This window comes from Aotus nancymaae, unplaced genomic scaffold (genome assembly GCF_030222135.1).
Source record: "Aotus nancymaae isolate 86718 unplaced genomic scaffold, 86718_ANA_hifiasm-v0.15.2.pri h1tg000001l, whole genome shotgun sequence".
NCBI classification, from domain to species: domain Eukaryota; kingdom Metazoa; phylum Chordata; class Mammalia; order Primates; family Aotidae; genus Aotus; species Aotus nancymaae.
In genome coordinates this window covers 12,545,964-12,562,031 of record NW_026988412.1, presented here as the reverse complement: position 1 = coordinate 12,562,031, position 16,068 = coordinate 12,545,964, and the positions used below count along the sequence as shown (strand labels likewise).

The following is a 16,068-nucleotide window of genomic DNA, read 5'->3' as shown; positions in this document are numbered from 1 at the left end:
AGGATTCCCTCTTTTTGGATGATTTGGAATAGTTTTAGAAGAAATGGTACCAGCTCCTCTTTGTATGTCTGGTAGAATTCGTCTGTGAACCCATCTGGACCTGGGCTTTTTTTGGGTGGTAGGCTCTTAATTGCTGCCTCGACTTCAGACTTTGTTACTGGTCTATTCAGGGTTTCAACTTCTTCCTGGTTTAGGTTCGGGAGGAGGCAAGTGTCCAGGAATTTATCCATTTCTTCCAGGTTTTCTAGTTTATGTGCATAGAGTTGTTTGTAATAATCTCTGATGACGGTTTGAATTTCTGTGGAATCTGTGATATCCCCTTTATCATTTTTTATTGCATCTATTTGGTTATTCTCTCTTTTCTTTTTTATTAATCTGGCTAGTGGTCTGTCTATTTTGTTGATCTTTTCGAAAGAGCAGTTCCTGGATTTATTGATTTTTTAAAGGGTTGTTCATTACTTTCAAGACAGTTAACCTGAGTTCTGCTCATGTGCATTCAGCAGCATTTTCTGGAACCTTATTCCTCTTCCATCTGCTGCATTCTTCCACCCTCCCTCTCCTTTCCCTCCACTCTCTCCACCACTATATCTCTTTCCTTTTGGTATCTTTCTCCTTTGGCTTCTTAACGCTGAGATAAATTAACTCCAAAATGGTCATTTGGCATCCTTCCTTGCTGGTTGATAGGAGAGTTTGATACTCTCACTTCCTAGCCAGTTGTCCAGTGATGCATTCATGATGGCTAGAAGAGTGCTGGGTGGGTCTATGTATGACTTTCTGAAACAGTGTCATGACAACAGCACCTACCCAGTGTTAAGCCACAGGAGCCATCAGTAACCTGAGCTGCACTTTGGGAGCAGGGCCATCTCCCAGGTGGCACTGTGCATGAGCAGGGAAGCTGGAAGAAGGGATTTTGTTGCTCATAGGAGTTTCTCCATGGCTTTAGTAATTTATTTAACAAACTGGATGAGTGCCTGGCACATGGCACCACTAGAAAGGGCGCTGAGGATGCCTGAGATTCCCTAGATGGGAACACTAGGGGAAGCCTATTTTCCAACAGGTCCACAGCCTCTTGCCTCCAATTCCAAAATCCAGTCTCTCAAAATTGGAAAACGTGTTTGGTAACTTGTTTAGCAGCAAAGACCTGGCCTTACCTGATCTGAACTCATTTGGCAGCAAAAACCTGGCCTGAGATGACAGGAGGCTATTGATTATCTTTGTGTTTGCCCTCAAATGTGAGTGATGATGTATTTCTCTGCAGAAATATTAGGGTGTTTGATCTGGGGGGATAGCTCAGGCCCACTGGCAGCATTATATAATACATGGTGCATGCTCCATAATACCTTTCTAAAATCTGAAAACTTCTGAAATCTGAAACTCACCTGGTCCCATGTATTTCAGGAAAATAATTGAGGACCTGTACTCCAAAAATAGGAAGGTGCTGGGGGTGGTGGCTCACGCCTGTAATCCCAGCACTTTGGGAGGCCAAGGTGGGCAGATCACCTGAAGTCAGGAGTTCCAGACCAGTCTGAACAACATGGAGAAACCTCGTCTCCACAAAAAATATAAAATTATCTGGGCTTCGTGGCTCATGCCTGTAATCCCAGCTACTCAGGAGGCTAAAGCCAGGGATTTGCTTGAACCCGGGAGGCAGAAGTTGCAGTGAGTTGAGATCATGCCATTGCACTCCAGCCTGGGAAACAAGAGAGAAACTCCATCTCAAAAAAAAAAAAAAAAAAAAAAAAAAAAAAGTAAGGAAGGAGAACTCCTTTTGATAGGAAAGAAGAGGATAAAGCAAGAGAGAGACCTATTTAGTTCAGAGTGACAGTAATTAATACTAGTGACTAATACTCATTAAGTTTAGATGAGCTGTCCTTTTCATAATATCTTCACAGTTTTTCTGGGAGGTGGAAAGGGAACATTCAGCAGATGTCAAAACTGAAATCCAGGTGGCTTAACCAATTTGCTCATTCTTGAACTAGAAGCAGACCTTAGAATCTCACTCCCCAGGTCTGCTCGATGCACCCATGCTCTGTTCTCTCTCCCCAGATGAGCTCCACAAACCCAAAGCTGTACAGGCTGAGGTCAAACCCTCTGTGAGCTTTAACCTCTGCACCTCCAAGGACCCAGAGCATGAAGGATGCTACCTCTCCCTTGGCCACAGCCAGCCCTTAGGAGATTGCAGATTCAACATGACAGCTCACTGCTTTTTCATAATTCACGGATGGATGCTGAGCCCAGGGAGGGAGCTCTGTGGCTTTACACAAGATTTGATTTCCTTTGTTTTGGTCAATTAGAAAGAATTCTGGTTGTTTCCAGAATCCAGAACCTCTTCCCCTCTTTCCTTGTGTGCTGCTTGTATTTCAGACAGCTGTGAAGAATGTAACAGACATTCACTAAGGGGGAATCTGGACTCCAGTAGGGTGGTATTAATGTTGGCACACAACAGGCTTTCAGAAAGTGGCTCTCCTGAGGGCAGTAGCCCAGCTCCACTGGCCCCTAAGGTCCCTCTAATTACACTTAATTATGCTGGTCAACCACTGCCTGGAGGGGGCTGTCCTGCCCTGAGAGCTGGGCTTAACTAAAGCAACTTGACTGGCTCCAGGAACCTATGAGTAGCCAGCTGGCCTGCAATGCCAGCTGTTCTTGGCAAAGTGCCCTCCTGTTCTCCTTCCAGAAGGATATCGGCAGCTTGGTTATTCTGTAAATATTTGGCTAAAATTAAGGACGTGAAAGGTGCTCAGTGGCAGAATGAATGGGACAAATGGCTTGATTTTAGGCAGTCTGAGTTCTTTCTAGAACTGCTTCAGTTTTAACAAAAGCAGTTCCTTGGAGCTGTGCGGCAGCCTGAACCTTGTGGCTAGTTTACGGGGTTTGGTTGAGGTGTTGGGATACATGAAGGCTTCAGAAGAAAGTATAAATTCCATAACAGTATAATTTAATTTCTGCCATGATGTCTTGGGGTCAATTGCATATGGAAATGGGTTTCTTCTTTTCTTCCATGCTTTCCATGTCTTGATTCTTCAGGCTGGACTCAGAAGGCATCTTCATTCTGCACACGCAGACTTAACTTGTAATCAGGACTCACTGACTTGGTGCACCTGACATAGCGGTTGCCCCTTCTGCAGGTTTTCATCCTGCTGAGTCCATGTTTGAAGGGGCGGACATCCACAAAAGGCTCTCTCCTGACGATGCAGATTTTGTGGATGTCCTCCACACCCACACATTCCTTCTGCTTGAGCATTGATATTCAGATACCTGTGGGTCACACTGACATCCACCCCAATGGGAGTGACTTCCAGCCAGGCTGTGGACTCAATGATGCCTTGAGATCAATTGCATATGGAAGTGAGTTCCCTTTTTTCTGTTTTGTGTTTGACTGAGTTTATTCCATCTTGTTCTAAATCAGCCAGAGAGCCTTTAGTGCTGCAGGCACTATTTATTCATTATTCTCACCTCCTGCGACAGTGGCCCTCCACACTGTTTAATGTTTATCACTGTCCTCCAAGACTAACTGACCCAGTGGTTCTTGCTCTGCTTTATCATGCTTTAAGGTTGCAGTTGTTATTATTAATTTCTTTCTTTTCTTTCTTTTTTTTTTTTTTGAGACAGAGTTTTGCCCTTGTTGCCCAGGCTGGAGTGCAATGGTGCAATCTCTGCTCACTGCAACCTCCACCTCCCTGGTTCAGGCAATTCTCCTGCCTCAGCCTCCCGAGTAGCTGGACTACAGGCGTGCACCACCATACCTGGCTAATTTTGTATTTTTAATGAAGACAGGGTTTCACCATGTTGTCCAGTCTGGTTTCAAACTCCTGACCTCAGGTGACCCACCTGCCTCGGCCTCCCAAAATGCTGAGATTACAGACGTAAGCCACCGCACCTGGCCAATTAATTTCTTTTTATGACAAAAGGAATACATACATTTGTTGAAAAAGAAATCAAGCCTTATAGACTTGCATAAAGCAAAAGTGCACTCCCACTCCCAGCCCTATTTCCACTCTTCATATGTAGCCAGTATGAACGCTTTTGTGTGTATTCTTCTAGTCTTTTTTCTTAGCAAGTTTATTTGCATGAGTACTTTCCTCCAAATCACATTGTTCTGCAACTTTCTTTATTTTTATTTTTTTCAACTTTCTTTTTTTGTACTAATATATTATGGACATTCTTTTTCTTTGCTTTTCTTTTTTTTAAAACACAGAAACTTGCATTTTTTTTTTTTTTTTTTTTTTTTGAGATGTGTTTCACTCATGTTGCCCAGGCTGAAATGCGATGGCACGATCTTGGCTCCCTGACACCTCCGCCTCCCAGGTTTAAGCATTCTGTTGCCTCAGCCTCCTGAGTAGCTGGAATTACCGGATACTTGCCAACACACCCGGCTAATCCCAAAGTGCTGGGATTACAGGCCGGAGCTGCTGCGCCCGGCCGGCACATGCTTATGCTATAGGGGGCCATAGATCCTGAAAGATGTAGGGGCTAGCAAGGAATGTCCTTGTAAGCGATTTGTGAGGGTGGCCATATGGAAAGGTGTGTGGCCTTTTGTGGGAGTGGGGATCTGGGTTATGTCTGATGCCATCACACAGGGTTGTGAAATGGCAGCTATCTGTTTGGGGGAGAAAGAATGGCGGCAGTGTCACAGGACTCAGCTCCCAAGCTTACCTCTCTTCACCCCTTAGCGTAACAGGTTTGCCGGTTCCAAGACTTTATTTTCTTTTACATATTTAAAAACCTCCAATGAGGCCAGATGAGGTGGCTCACGCCTGTAATCCCAGCACTTTGGGAGGCCGAGGCGGGTGGATCACGAGGTCAAGAGATCGAGAACATCCTGGTCAACATGGTGAAACCCCGTCTCTACTAAAAATACAAAAAATTAGCTGGGCACGGTGGTGCGTGCCTGTAATCCCAGCTACTCAGGAGGCTGAGGCAGGAGAATTGCCTGAACCCAGGAGGTGGAGGTTGCTGTGAGCCAAGATCGCGCCATTGCACTCCAGCCTGGGTAACAAGAGCGAAACTCCGTCTCAAAAAAAAAAAAAAAAAAACCAACTATAATAAATACCATGCCTAAATAACCAAACAGAACTATAAGCAGGGCATCTCAATAAGAGATAATACCAATTAACTGATAAATATTATTTTAAGAACATATATTTTGAATATAGTAATCACCAGGATAAAATATTTACTAAAACAGCTTAACAGCAGATTTGAAGTGGCAGAAGAAAGAATCAAGCAACTTTAAGATAAGACAATTGAAATTATTCAGTCTATGGAACAGAAAGTTAAAACTTCAATAAGGATGAAAAAAATAGACATAAAATCAACAAGCCTGGAACTTAAAGTTAAAAAGAAAATCAAGAAAAAATTTTTGAAAAAAATATGAAAATGAATCAGACCTAACATACATCTACAGAACACTCCACTCAACAACACAAGAATATACAATCCTCTCAAGTGTATATAAATGTGAATAAACCACAAGTTGGGCCACAAGACAAGTCTCAATAAATTTTAAAGTATTTACATTATTCACAATATGTTCTCCCACCAAAAGGGAATGAAATTAGAGAGGTGATGGATGTGTTAATGAACTTGATTTATGCAATCATTTCACAATGTACATAGATATCAAAACATCACATTGTACATCTTAAATATCTAATTTTTTTTTTTTTTTTTTTTTTTTTTTTTTAGGCTGGTTCTCATTATGTTGCCCAGGCTGGTCCTGAATTCCTGAACTCAAGTGATCCATCTGCTTTGGCCTCCCAAAGTGCTGTGATTACAGGCATGAGCCACCATGCCCAACCCAAATACATACATCTTTTATTTATCAATTGTACCTTAATAATACTGGGGGCAACAGCCAACAGAAGAAAAAGAAAACTTACGTAAGTCAGTATTTATTACCTAAATCAAAACTATTACTTTAAAACCCCCACCCCAAAACTTCCAGATCTAGTTGGCTAAAGAAATATCCCTGATATTTGACAAAGTTCTCTGGAAAATAAAAAAGAGGAAAGACTTCCCAACTTTTTGATACCAAAACGAGACAATATCAGTACCAAAAAGAAAATTACAAACTAATTGCTTTTATGTATACATCAAAATTTCTAAATCAATTAGCAAATAGAATTGATAGTAAAGAAATAACGTATTATGATTAAGTGTCATTGGGTCTAGGTATGCAAAATTTTTGTAACATTCAGAAATCAGTGATAAAATTTACTTCATAAACAGGAAAATGGCAAAAAATCACATATTCATCTTAAGTGTAGGACAAACATTTCCTAAAGTTCAATAACCATATAAAATAAAAATGCTTATAAAACTATAACTAAAAGGCAATTTAATTAATTTGACTTTCAAATTGTACAAAAATTATACAATAAACATCCTGGTAAATTATTGAAAGTTTCTATTTGTGATCAGGAATAATACATGGATGCCTAATACTATGGTTTCTGTTCAACATTGTAATAAATGTCTTAGAAAGTGCAGGAAGACATGAAAAACAACTGAAAGGACTGAGTTAGAAATAAAGAAATAAAACTGTCCCTGGACCCAGATGGCACAATTGGATATCTAACAAAAATACTCAAAAAATTATCAGGGCCACTGGAGACAAGTATGCTAAATACAATTGTATTTCTATACACCAGTGGCAAACAAGTGGAAAATGCATTTTTGGTGACACTGTTTGCAACAGCATTAAAACCTATTACGTATCCAGGGGAAAAGATCTAGCAATTTATATGTGAAACCTCTACCTGGAAACTACAAGTGCTAATCAAAGGTGTCTGAAATAGGTGAAGGGATATACAAGGCTTACTGACCGAACGTCTCAGTGTTGTAAAGATGTTAGGTTCTCCCCAGTTAATCTATAGATTCTACATGATCACAATCAATCCCAGCTAGATTTTTGGAGCAGACAGTGACAAACTGTTTTCAGAATTTTCATAAGAATGAGAAAGAATCAAAAGAGCCATGCCAATTCTTCTTGCATAACATCACTGTCACAGGGTTTATAGTATCTGCTATCATAATGTGTTTCAAAACTGTAATGATTACAGTGTGGTTGTGGTACAAGATTAGACAACTAACCAATGGAAAAAATGGAGTCCAGAAACAGACTTACACATACAACCTCACCCAGTTATTAACAAAGAGGACACTACATTTCACTGGAAAGGAATGGCCTTATCAATACATGTTGCTGAGTCATCTGGATAATCATACTGAAAAAATGTAGTTTAATCTCACATTGTACTTGAAAAACTTGTGAAGGTAGATCTCAGTTACAGTTTTGGATTAAGCAAAGACTTCTTAAATAGAACATGAAAAGGAATTGTTTAAAGGGAAAAAAGGATATATAAATTACATTAAAATTAAGAATTTCAGCTTATGATATATAGGTCCCATTAAGAGAGTGAAAATAAAATCTACAGAATGGAAGAAATTATTTATAATATATCATTTCTGACATTATTTATATGTAGAAAATAAAGAGAAATACTACATGACAAATAAGGGAGACAATTCAATTTAAAAATATTCAAACAAATTGAACTGAGTTCAAAACTATGTTTGTCAATATACACATAAAACATCGTGCTATGCTCCGTACGTTGTCAATGTGTCGTATATTTAAACAACAGCACATATTCACCAGAATGGCTGTACTGAAAAGCAAAAAAAAAAAAAAAAAAAAAAGCCAAATGCTGGCAGGAATTTAGAGCAACTGGGACTCTCATATACTGTTAGTGGGAAAATAAATTTGCAAGATCATTTTGGAAAATTATTTGGGATAATTATCTAAAATGAACAAATGAAATGTAGAATCCAGCAATTTTATCTTTAATTGTATATCCAACATAAATGTATGCCTACATTCAATGAAATATATATGAGAATGCTCATAGCAGTGCTATTTATAATTGTCCAAATTGAAACTAACCAAATGTCCATTAACAACTGAATAAATAAATGGATAAATACATTGTGATATATTTACAAAATAAACTGCTATATGCAGCTATAAGAATTAAGAAACTGTAATTGCTTACTGTCAATAATGACTCTCACAAACTTAATATTAATCAAAGGAAGCCAAATAAAAAAAGTATATTCTATACAATACAAATTTATTTTAAGGGTAGTTACTGGGCTGCTCTTAATTTTTATAGAGCTATACATTTATGATAATAATCTTCTGCATGTTTATTACACATCAATTACAAAGTTTAGTAAACAGGTAAAGTAACCCTGAGGAAATCTCAATAGTCATCACTAATTAGAAGGTAGTGACACTTTATGGTTTTTTTTTTTTTTTTTTTTTTTTTTTTTTTGAGATGCAGTCTAGCACTGTCACCCGAGCTGGAGTGCAATGGCGCGATCTCGGCTCACTGCAAACTCAGCGTCCCGGGTTCAAGCAATTATCCTGCCTCACCCTCCCAAGTAGCTGGGATTACAGGCGCCTGTTATCACGCCCAGCTAGTTTTTTCTATTTTTAGTAGAGACGGAGTTTCAGTACATTGCCCAGGCTGATCTTGAACTCCTGATCTCGTGATCTGCCTGCCTCGGTCTCCCAAAGTGCTGGGATTATAGCTGTGAGCCACCGCACCCGGCCCTATGTATTTTCAATATAATTTTCAACCCTCCCTTTCCTGCTCTTCTCTTATTTTCTCTCTGCTTCCTCTCTGTCTCTCAGTGAACAATGACCTGTTTCTCAACTTTAATTTATGCAAAGAATTCACTGGAAGTTAATTAAACAAAAGTCACATTTCAAGGAGAGTGGCTTCAGGCATAGATGTAAGGTTTTTCTTCTACAAGTCTTTAAATTAGCCAGATAGAGGCACACGGAGTTCCCATCAAGAGACTCTGTTTTGCTTAAGGTATTACTAGATGTAAAGAAACAAAATAAAATTGGCTTGGTTTGAGAATGTTCAGAGCAGCCAATTTAATTTTGCTATAAAAAGAACTCTATATGTTATTTTTTCTGAAAGTCATGCTGTTTAGCATAAAATATAGTTAATATATGAATTTGGCTTTGGTAAAAGGTGAAATTTCTACATAACAAGCAAATGTAAAAAAAAAAGTGACGTCAGAAAACAAACCTAAATTATTAATTTACTACAATTAATGATTCTGAGACAGCTGGTAACAGTTCTCTGTGATGAATGGCCCACATTCTAGGGAAATATAGGAAACATACAGTCCTGCTTTCAGACTGTTCTACATATTCTATGAAAATTATCATGCAAAATTTCTTTAGTCAATAGACAGTAAACAGCTCTGCATTTTTCCTTGTAATTAGCTCATCGCAGAAAGCGGCGGGGACATAGTGAAGCGTGGGCTCCACCTCGTGGTAACATAGGTAAATACAAGCAGGGCTCCAGAAGCAGGAGTTCTGTCTCTTATGGACGGTCCTGACAGCACCTCTGTAAGAGACAAGAAGTCCTGTTCCATCCTGGAGACATGAGTGTCTCTGTCTACCACTTCATCTTTGGGGTGAGTGTGTGTGTGTGTGTGTCTGAGTGTGTGTGTGTGTGTGTGTGTGTGTCTGTCTGTCTTCACTGGACTATTTTTTTCTCCTGATTTTTAGAAGCATGTGTTTGGTGCTTGGAACAGATCTAACTATTCTCATTATTTTTAGTATGATTTCTATGCAGAAAATTCTTGAATCCAAATATTAACCTTCCCGGTGGAGAGTTGTCTCAGGCATAAGTCTCCTTTTGCATTCAGCACTTCAATGTCAAACTCCACACTCCAAAGTCAAATGTCATCTTCAACACAAACCTGTTTTCTCAGCTTCAGTATCCTCCTACTTAAGCATGTAGGTGGCACGCACACAGGGCATTGCTTTGTTTACTTTATTTTTCCTTCCAATAGGCCCCATCCTACTCCAGAACTTGTCTCTTTTATTACATTGGTATATTAATTGATTTTCTTTGTTCTTGTAACACGTCCCATCTACAATCCCACCCACTAAACAGTTATTTTTTCTAAAATACTCTTCTTATCAACATATTCTTCCTTTTTATTATTATTTAGCCCCTTCTTAATACTTTCTCTGTGTCAGACACTGTGCTCATTGTTTTAGATTGATTGACTCTAACCTTCACAACTCAGCAAAAAAGAACACACTTAATTTGAAGGGAAAATATGAGTTCAGAAAAGTAGAGCCAGCTGGACATCCACATGAGAAATGCATCACAGAGCCAAGGTAAAGGCCCAGGGTGAGCATATTAACAATCTTGGTTTCTGTTTGACAGCACCAGGGTAACTTCTCCTCCACAAGGCAAATTCACACTGTTAACTCTGCATCCAAGGAGTGCCAGGACATAGCTCCTACCTTCCTTCCAAGCTTGAATTTGCACCATTTCAGTGGAAACCATTTGCTTCTCTCTCTCTAATCTATTCACTATTTCTTGGTCTACTACAAGCACTCTCATCTCTGTTCCTTTTCACATATTGTGCTTTACCTGGAATCACACTAACGATATATCACGTATGTTGTCTTAGACTCATGCCGGGACCTCAGTGGTGGAGAAGAGAGGACATTTAGACTAAAAGGGCTGAGGAATACAGACCAAGGTGAGGTAGAATGGATTAAAATTGGGTTCTGACTTGCATGCCAACTGACCCAGGTTTCCAGGAGGATTCTGTATCAATGTCCACACACAGTGAGGTACCCCTTGTTGTCTAGGACAAGGTAAAAGGCAGGCATCTTCAAACAGTAAGAATATCAAGGGTCAGATCAGAGGCAGCATCATGGCTTCTGATGGCCTGGTTGGCTCAGTGTAGGATCCAAGGTTTTAGAAGGCAAAGCCACAGCCCTAGGGAGCCATAAATGTCTGCACAGGCTGAAGAGCCCAGAGGTGTGCAAGACTGAGTGGGTAAGTTGACACAGATTTTGGAATCTGAGGTGAGGGTGGCAGGAAGGATAAAGCAGGCCATTTGTTACAATAAGTGGAGTGTGCGCCCTCCACTCCACTCCTTCCCAGGATCCAGGAACCTGACAGAGGACAAGCAGAATTCTAAACCCCATCCCTGGCTGACCTGACCCTGCATATGTATATATTAGCCACTGTTGTTTTGTTCACTGAGTCACCTAGTGCCTGCGAATGAGAAGATCTAGGTAAAGCAGCATCTAATACCATCTTTCCTTCCAGTCCATGTCTCTTATTAATCTTTCAAACCCAAATGAACACAAAATACCAGCGTGGTATGCTTTCTAACATGACATCTCAGAGACTTTTCTGCCAGCTTTACATAGCTAAGGCATGATCCATGTAGACTGGGTTTTTAGTACTTACACATGGCCCCCCTGCAGACATTTATATTCTAACTTACATTGTACGTTAACTTTATTCATCTCTATGACTTCAGATTCAAAACATAAGTATGATGCTGACCATGCCTTAGAGATCTCACAGACCTATGTGGAAGTCAGACTCAGAAATCCGTAATAATAAAATAAGGTGGTGTGAGCTATGGCAGATCAATGCCCAGGCTGTTATGGGAGACCAAAGAAAATACTTTTATTTGTTTGTAGTGGGTGGAAATTGTTTCTTCAGAAAAATTTTCCAAATGTTCAAGAATAGAATCACCCAGTCAAAGAGAATCCTCACATTTACTTTCCAGAAGGTTTACGGAAAATGTTGATAACATTTGTTTCCATGGTAGACACGTCTAGTGTTTGACTTTCCTCTCCTTTTTGGGCACATGGATGATCAGAAATTCCAGCCCCTTTGCACTTGGCCAGGGCCACATAACTAGTTCTAACCAGTGGACAGTGATCTGAAGGATCACTTCTGGGCTGAGGCAGTGAAAGCCCTCACTTAACTTTTAGTCTCTTTACTTCTCTTTTAGGATATATATGGAGACGGGAGATTATGAAGTCACAAAGCAAAGAAGCCTGCTTAGCTGAGTGACCATGTGGAGGATAAAAGACTTGAAGATGACCTTGAGCTACACTAATATGGCATGAGCAAGAATCATTCCTGTGTTAATCCACTGAGACTTATTGTTGTGTGCTACCATGGCATAAATTTGCCCTGTCCTGACTAATCTGGGTATTATCCTTAGTAATGTGTAGTTCTCTTAGCTTATAATATCTCTTTGTTATTCATACTCATTGGTACAGAATAAAGAACATATCCATACACTTTTATCAAAGGAGCATATAAGGAGCAAAATCAGTGTGTTCACTCTGGCCTCCTTCTGAATGAATGACCAGCAGAAAGGTGACACATGATGATTAGCAGGAGCAATGACTGTTCTTGAAGAAGGAGACCTTAATAAGCAAAGGGCAGGCAGGTGCACAGTTGTTTTTATGCAGTAAATCCAAAGGCAGTGGCAGATAGAGGAGGAGCTCAGAGATGAGGGATCAGAGGAAAGATGCCACCTCTGATATCTGAAAGGTAGCATCAGTGCCATGTAATTGCAATTCATTTCCTTAGAATTTCTGCCCAATATTTCCCATCAAATTATCTGGAAATGGGCAGGTGCAGTGGCACATGCCTGCAGTATTAGCTACTAAGGATAGGCATGCCTATAATCTTACCCATTTCCCCGGTTTACCAACTGTTTAAACAGCAGAAAGTCTTTCTTCAAATAAAACATTAAACAGAACCAAAATTCTGTGTTTGTACAAACAAAAGCGGGGTCCTCTGGTTGAAGTAGAGGAAGGAGCCAGACCTCTGCTTGCTCCACTTCCTGTTGCCCTCCCTCCTCATATGATCTCTCCAGGCTCTAGAAGAGTCAGTATCACTGCAAACCATAGCACACTTTATCAAACACTCACTATGTGGCTTTCCACATTTACCACATGCCATATATGCTATTAAAGGATTGTCATTCCACATTGAAGTTCCTGTAACCTGTTTTCAGAGTTCCTGGGTTTGTTTCTTATGTGTTTATGAACAGGCATTTTTTGTTGTTGAGCAGCCTTTGTGATAGATCAAATTTGACTGAAGCAATGCTATGTGATTTCCAGGGCTAGGTGTACACCTTCCTTGTTGCCTTGAGAAGCTTGCCCTTGGAACCTAACCACCATGCTATCAGGAGGTCCTGGCCATACGGAGGGCCTTATATAGGAGCTTCGGCTGCCAATGCCATGTTCTGCCAACAGCCAATATCAACGTTACATCTGTGGTGAGGAAGCTTCAAGATGACTCCAGCTATAGCCACCATCCAACTGCAAACACACCTTGAACAAGAACCACCCAGCTGAGCCCAATCAACTTTTCAGAACCATGAGATATAATACTAAAATGATAGATACTGTTTGGATGAGACTTTTATGCAGCAGTAACTTCCATACATTAAAAACATTTACTGAGAATCTGCAATGAGCAAGGCACAGTTTTAGGTATCAGAGATTCAGCAGTGAATAAAGAAAATCTCATAAAGGAACATTCCAGTACAGCAAATATACAAACTGCCACTTATTCTCTTCCATTGCTCTTAGTCTTCTGTTTGTTCTTTAACCTAAGGTTAGAAGTTTACATCTGGACTAGATGTAGATTTTGGAATCCTCCTAGAATTTCTTAGTTGTAAGTTCTCTTGGCTAGAAGAGGTAATAACAAAGAATCTGGTTTTTAAAAAAAATAACACTTTATTCAAATATGATTGACATGTAAAAAGTTGTACATATTTAATATACACACCTATGAGTTCAAAGGTAAGTATACAGCTATGAAGCTATCACAACTATCAAAGGCACAGATGTATCTAACCCCTCTCAAAGTTTTCTCCCAGTTCTTTTGTTATTATTACTTGTATGTGTAATTACAGTGCATGTGTGTGACAACACTTAACACAAGCTCTACAATTTTTTACCAAATTTTAAGTATACAATATGGTATTGATAACTGTAGACCTTGTGCTGTACAGTAGATCTCCAGAACTTATTTATCTTGCATAACTGACACTCCATACCCCTTGACCATTGCCTCCCCATGTCTTCTCCCCACAGGTCCTAGCAAACACCATTCTACTCCTGGCTTTGATGAGTTTGGCTTTAAGTTTTATTTTGTTTTTAATTAACACATAATAATACTATTTATCTGGCACAGTGTAATGTTTTGACACATACATTGTGTAATAATCAAATCTAGGTAATTAGCATACCTATCACCTCCAATACTTCTTATTTTTGTGAAAATGGGCAAGTGCAGTGGTGAGCACATTCAAAATCCTCTCACTTGGCTATTTTGAAGTATACAATGCATGGTTGTTGAGTACAGTCACCCTACTGTGCAATAAAATTTTAGAGCTAGTTCCTCCTATCTCACTTTAACTCTGTATTCATTAATCAATCTCTCCCTATCCATCTCCCCACTACTCTCCCAGCCTCCCGTAACCATCATTCTATTGTCTACTTCTGTGAAATCAACTCCTTTAGATTCCACACACGAGTGAGATTAGTGGCATTTGCCCCTCTGTTCTTAGCTTATTTCACTTGACGGAATGTACTCTAGGTTCATCCATGGTGTCACAAATGACAGGATTTTCTTCTTTTTGTTGGGATAGTATTCTGCTGTGTATACATACCCCATTCGTTCACTGATAGACACTCAAGTCGATTCCATGTCTTGGCTATTGTGAATAGTGCTGCAATAAACACAGGAGAGCAGCTATGTCTTCATCATACAGATTTTATTTCCTTTGAATATATACATGGTAGTGAGAATAGTGTTAACTGTTTTTAGACTTCACATATAAATGAGATCCTAAAGTGTCTTTCCGTGCTGGGCTTATTTGACTTAGCATATGTCCTCCGGGTTCATTCCCGTTGTTACAATCACAGAATTTCCTTCTTTTTTAAAGGCTGAATACTATCACATTGTATGAATACACCACGATTTCTTTCTCCATTTGTTCACGGGTGGACGTTTAGTTTGCTTCCCTATCTTGGCTGTTGTGAATAATGTGCAATGGACGTGGCAGTACAGATCTCTATGAGGTGCTGCCTTCCTTTCTTTAGAAACATACCCCAAAATGGGATGCTAGATCATACGGTAGTTCTATTTTTAATTTTTTTTGAGAAATCTCCATACTATTTTCCATAATGGTTGTACCAGTTTAGACTTTGAATTTTACTAAGACATACCACATGATGTTATGAGATACATACATAAAAGTGATTATTATAGAGAAACAGATTAACATACCCATCATCTCAGAAAGTTACTCCTTTTTCTCCCTGTAGCAAGCACAGTTATAATGTACAAATTTAACAAAAGTCATGATTATTATGCAGGACATTTACTATAGTCTCCACCTTAAAAACTCAATCTTTGCACTTGTTCATTGTACGTATCTGCTGCTTTGCATCCTTTGACCTAATCTCTCCATTTCCTCCTCTACCCCTCTCCCAATAATCATTGTTTTATTCTCTGTCTCTGTATATTTCGACTGTTTAAATTTTTAGGTTCCACATATAAATGAGGTCATGAAATATTTTCCTTTGTGTCTGGCTTATTTTGCTTAGAACAGTGTCACACAGATCATCCATGTTGTGGCAAATGGCAGAATCTCTCCCATTTTTAATGCTGAATATATTCCATTGTGTGTGTGTGTGTGTGTGTGTGTGTGTATTTGTGCCAGTTTCTTATCTGTTAGTCCATTGACAGCCACCCAGGTTGTTGACACAGCATGGATATTGTGAATGTTGCTGCATTGAACATGGGAGTGAAGACATCTTTATGAGGTGGTGATTTCCGTACCATTGGGTATATGCCCAGAAGAGGAATTGCTGGATCATATTGTAATTGTATTTTTTATTTATTTAGGTACCTGTATACTGTTTTCCATAATGGCTGTATATATCTACATTCCCATCAATAATGGGTAGTTCAACTCTGGAAAAAAATCTGTTACAATAATATAAGGAATTCACTAGATTAAAGAGAAAAAATACAAGAAGTAAAAGATACTGCATTTTGTAAAGATCAAATGTATTTGAATATATTTTGTTAAATCAATTGTGTCAGAAATTATTGGTCCAAATCATAAGAAAGAAAATGTGACTTCTTCAGCAATACAGATCTATCTTAACAAGATAGAAAAGTG

General features: G+C 39.2%; 1 long non-coding RNA gene across 3 annotated transcripts; it reads left to right on the top strand.

The window, feature by feature from the left end:
* Window positions 1-5,696: 5,696 nt before the first annotated feature.
* LOC105732807 (uncharacterized) lies at window positions 5,697-14,547 on the top strand. Of its 3 annotated transcripts, none has more exons than XR_010343501.1 (3): window positions 5,697-5,879; window positions 10,513-10,584; window positions 11,863-14,547. It is a non-coding gene; the product is annotated as an uncharacterized LOC105732807 (long non-coding RNA). The 3 variants fall into 3 exon arrangements; XR_010343492.1 differs by having other exon boundaries at window positions 10,513-10,589; XR_001111066.3 differs by lacking the exon at window positions 5,697-5,879 and adding an exon at window positions 9,055-9,364 and having other exon boundaries at window positions 10,513-10,589.
* The last annotated feature ends 1,521 nt before the right edge of the window (window positions 14,548-16,068 follow it).